The following is a 5,736-nucleotide window of genomic DNA, read 5'->3' on the forward strand; positions in this document are numbered from 1 at the left end:
AAATTCTAAACACCAATTCCAGTAAGGAATACTTGTGAATTTTGTTTGAGAAATCATAAATGTGACCTGATCTATGCTCAAGGGGAAGAATCTGAATCTACAGACATTGAGGCAAATGACATTAAAGAAGCAATCTACCATTGTGTTGTCATGCACCTCAATAAGGTATGTATTGAAATAGACTCTTTGGTTAAGTGAAGTATTTAGCTGAAATTTGAAAAATCACATTGATATTCTAATAGGTGACACCAAGGTTCTAGCACTTTTATTGTCAAGTTAGGATTCAATATTTTTTAGTGTTGGAAAGTGCAGGAGGATTAAGCTTCTCCACTTTCACTAAACTTTTGTTTCATGCTAGAAAAATTTGAACCTAGAAAAATAGTTAGAGCCTAACTTTAAGAATTAAATAAAAATCAAGTTTTATCTATCGAAAACACTGTCTATTATAATCAACATATATCATATTAACAATCATCACAAACGAGAAAATCAATATCATAGCTGAAGAAGTCACACTAAGACGGCTATCACATCAGAATACTTAGATAAGAAAAACAAAAACATCAACATACAACATGATTATCCTACGTTTAAGTTTATAATAGCGAAAGCAAGAAAATCACTTTGTAGGAAATGGTTCTATTTCAAATCAATAAATTTTGATATAGATCTTTGATTTCAAGAAAAAATATATCAATTGGAGTTCACAAAATCAAAAATATTGAACCAAAACATCATAACTCACATTAGAGTGGTCACTTGATAAAGACTTCAATAGAGTCGAGAGGGTACACCGCATACTCATCTAACCTCAAGAATATATAGTGCACAAATTTGAATGAAAAGATTGAAGTTTTCACTGCAAATGAACGATTCAAGAAAGTCCAAAGAAGAGAGAAAAAAAGCAATTGTCAATATGGGTCAGTCCAACCCATTTGGGCAAGTCCATACATGCTTTGAAATTATGAGTGTCTGGAATGGTCAATAATTTAGTGGACCAAAAAAAGCCAGTCCAATCCATCACTATGTGGGTTGTGGGTCACGTAGAGCTAACCCATTTTTTAAAAAAGAATATATTTTATATAATTTAAATTCTAATTTAAATATGTTAACATAAATATTGACAAGACAATATTACACAGTGTTACTATTTGTTAACCAAATCTTAAATCCACAAATAAAATAATCTTAACAATACTTATTAAGTTTGCCTTCAATTAAAAATTTGGTTATATGATTTCAATCTGAAAACATTGTCATTCTATGTAAATATCTTGGGTACAATCATCTAAAACAATAATTGTAATATTTGATTTTTGATTTTTGATTTTTAAACTTTGTAATTTTTATATTACGTTGTTTAAGACTTTATGTTTGGACTCCTCTGATTATTTTTTATTATTCTATTTTCTATTTACTTTAATAATTTATTTATGTAGCCCACAGACCGATTCAACCACATTGTTCAAACTCATAGGTCAGCAGACTTATCCAAGCCAAGCTATAAAGCCCTAATTTTAAATGAGCTTAAATTTTTTTTTAGCCCAACCCTATCAAATTATGGTGTCACGACCCAACCCCGTAGGCAGTGATTGGTGCCCGAATTGAGCACCCAAACGTACCCTTATCCCAAATTAGCCTTTTAACCGAATAAACAAAGGTAGTGATTAGAAGAAATTGCTAAATATATCATAAAAGTAGATATATGCACGAGGGCTGATAGGCCGTCACAAAACACACAAAATCCAAATCATATATACAAAACCCACAACATAATTTGTCTACAGACCTCTACAGATGATAACATAGTCATATGACGGGACAGGGCCCCGTCGTACCCCTGACCAACATATCCAAATATACAGAGATAAAGTCAGTACCAAAATACAAGCTCCGAATAAGGGAGCACTCTCAACGACGTAGCAAATATCCTAAACAGGTAGATCAGCAAATCGAACTTCGGTACCTGCGGGCATGTAACACAGCCCCCGAAGAAAGGGGGTCAGTACGAAAAATGTACCGAATATGTAAAGCATGAATTGTAATAAATAAAATCATAATCTGAATAGTATGTGTAGAAAATGAAATAAATGTTCAGAATTTCAAAATACTTATCATAATCCCAAATCATATATGCAAATACATATGCCGTATCCGGCCCCATTTCATGGGACTCGGTGAACAAAACGTGGTCGCCCTCCTGTCATTGGCGCCACAACACATCATAACACCAGAGTAGGAAATGTCTCCGTAACAAATCATATCATATCAGATGGCCATATCAAATCATATCATATTATATATGTACATGGCACAGCATAACTCCGTGGCATAACATACACCACAACCCATGTACATGTCATACCTGCCCCCTCACGTCGGGGCATGGCAAAAAAAATACAGAGAAGTACGCTTGATAACATATCCTGGCCCAGGCTCAGTGAAAGAATGGTTACAGTATGCACGAATAGAATAGTGAGAAACTAAATGCAATTTAAAATATAAAAATATTTATAGAGACTCAATAGCTTAATTCTGATGACAAGTCATATAAAAGAAACTGAGCTATAATCATAGTGTACTTCTTTCCGATGTCACGATGGTCTATGTCAAAACAGTCTTTCAGAAATCATTTTTCCATATTTTGAAACATAATATGGGGATCAATTGAATAATTGAAATAACTATCATTTAAAAATCAAGATAATAGTTATTTCAAGTAACCTTCGATTGTCATTATGAATTATACTAAAATAGGATGACTGGAATCAAACTCATGTATCAAAATATAATGATATAATTTCTAGGAATTTACGAACATTAGCCATTCTAGTGTCTCTAAGAATAGGAGCTTCTTTGGAATTTATACCTTCGTCCGTTTGTTTTATATAAATCATTCCAAAAGAAAGAAAGGTTAGCTTTACATACCTTATCGGCTTTTCACGTTTGTTCAAATTCAACTCCCGTTTCCTCCAAAATCTACAATTGGTCACATTTACCAATTACTATTCACAAGACTTTAAGAATTCAATTCTACCAATATTTGTCTACAAAAATTTCGGCAGCATCTCCCTTATATATATGACAACCCCGAGATTACAACTCGGCCACCATATCAACAACCAAGCCAACAACAACAACGATACCATCAATAATCAATTTAAAATGCACCATAACATAAATCTATTTCTTTTCTAACTAATGCAATAACTTTCAACCCAACTTTACATTTCCAAATAAATATGAATATTTCATGTTCATAACTAATTTAAACTCATTCAAACATAGGTGAAAAATATTCCAAGCAAGCTATTCCATTATTCCTCAATTCCATATTTCACCCAAAAATTCCATAAATGCAACAAAACTATTACAATTCATTTTCTTCTTTCAACTTCATAATCAAATTTATTTCCTTCTTTCAACTTCATAATCAAATTCATTTCCTTCTTTCAACTTCATAATCAACAACAACAATCCACACTTTTAATAACTTACCTCCATATTCTTATAATATCATACTAAAATTACATAATTCCTACAACTCATTTTAATACCAACTTACACCATATAAACTTTATTTATATCCCAAAAATCATAACAACAACTAACAAATTATACAAACTTAATTTGTTCCATTTCATCACCTAACCCATATTTCCAACTTCAATAAATTCATTTAACTTCCAATTCCAACATAAAATTTTTACCATAACCACTACTCCATAACTACTACTAAAATACTACACAAAAATTCAAGTCTTCTTGCCAACAATCTTACATACACATAACTTATTCATATGTCAAAATCCAACCATATAACTTTCATATTTCCATGGATTCTACACATCTCTACTTACTACAACATAAACAAACTTCATAACATAATGAAATTGGATTAATTCTTACCTTTTCCTTTCAACTTCTTCACTTCACCAAGACCCCCAATCAACCAAACAAGGCTCCTATCTTCCAAAATAACTTCATCATGTTGTAGAGGATCCTTGAATTAGTAGGAATACTAGGAGAAAATAATTTTTGGGGATGGAATTTCAAGGAGTAAAAATATTTCTCCTTGGCCGAACTTTCTCTATGTTTTCCTTAGAGTTTTTGCTCTTCTATCTTCTTCCAATTCTCTTGAAAGTTCTAGGAGTTGGAAGATATAAAGACCTCTAGGTAAAATTACCATTTTGTCCCTCACCTTTTCTAATATTTCCAAGTTGAAATTCTAATTTTGCTCTTAACCTTTTATAGTATTTCCACATGTAAAATTCCAATTTTGTCCTCAACCTTTTATAGTATTTCCACATGTGAAATTCCAATTTTACCCCTAAACTTTTCCAATATTTCCACATCCCAATTTAGTCATAAGAATTATGTATCCAACAAAATCAAACATAGTTTTGCCCTTGACTTGTTACCGTTATCCCAAAAATGTTCTATTGTGAAAAAAAAAATATGGGATATAACATATGGATTGGATAGTATTGACCCAATGGATCTAGTCTTTATTAACAGCTTTAGTCATAAGTTGTGGATATTCAATCTTATTTTCAAAAGAGAAAATTGACTAAATGACAAATTATAGATTACTCTGCCTTGTTCGATGGAAAAGAACATGTGTCATCACACTCGAATTGTGACACATTACTATGGGTTAGTTATTATAATTTTATTTATTTATTTATTGTGGGCCCACGTTTTTAATTATTTGCTATACTATGTAAGTTTTCTACTGTTATCCAGTGAAATCTAGAGAGTCATGTTATCACTAATACATTTATGAAAATAAAGCGGAAAATAATTTACATAGGCAAGTAATACACAAAAGCGGAAATCTTTCAACTTATATAACCCCCAGAAATTGATTGTAACGTGTACAAGCCACTAAAACAAGTCTGAAATGAAAAATACAAGTCTCAATATGTCTTCAACTCTCAAACAAAGAAAAGCATAGCAGTATAAAAAATCAGAGAGTCCACCAGACGACAATAGCTACTTCTGTCAAACTCCTGGAAGCCTCGAATGATCAGAAAAACTGGTGAACAAAGTCCAAGCTCAGAACCTACACAAGTGTAAATGCAAGAAGTGAGTACCAAACAAGACGGTACCCAACAAACCAACTAACAAAACTAAGTAAATCTAATAGGATACACGAACTCCTTTCCAACCTAACCAAACCTCATTAACTACAATCTGCACAGAAAATCAGCTGAACCTAACAACTCATGCTAAACAGTTTAACTGTCATTTTTGGTAAAACTAAAACATGTACTAAAACTCATAATTAATGTTATATACTATATTATTTATGTAAATGGTCCAAAAGAAAATTGAAAAAGGTGGCCTACATGCATGGAAAATCAACCTACTTTTTGGCTGGGACAGAAAAAAAGTAAAATATGGACTAATTTTTATGTCAAATAAATGAGAAAGTGCAGTGGTAAAATAGCAAGTACAATATTGTTTCAGCATAAAACATTATGTAAATTTCCATATCATCCCTGGCTACAAGCAGGCATGTTGATTGTTACGATCCGACCTATGACCTAGTCGTAACACGATGATCGAAACCTCGAAGGTCTCCAACCAAGCCTCTTGACATATCGTAAAACATACATAAGGTAGAGTAAATGCGGAATCAACATAAGAGGATTTAAACTATGAATAGTAAATGGAGAATGTAACTTGACAACATAGACTCAAACATTTGTCCAATTAATGCCTTTAACCATG

This window comes from Solanum dulcamara, chromosome 9 (assembly GCF_947179165.1).
Source record: "Solanum dulcamara chromosome 9, daSolDulc1.2, whole genome shotgun sequence".
NCBI lineage: Eukaryota > Viridiplantae > Streptophyta > Magnoliopsida > Solanales > Solanaceae > Solanum > Solanum dulcamara.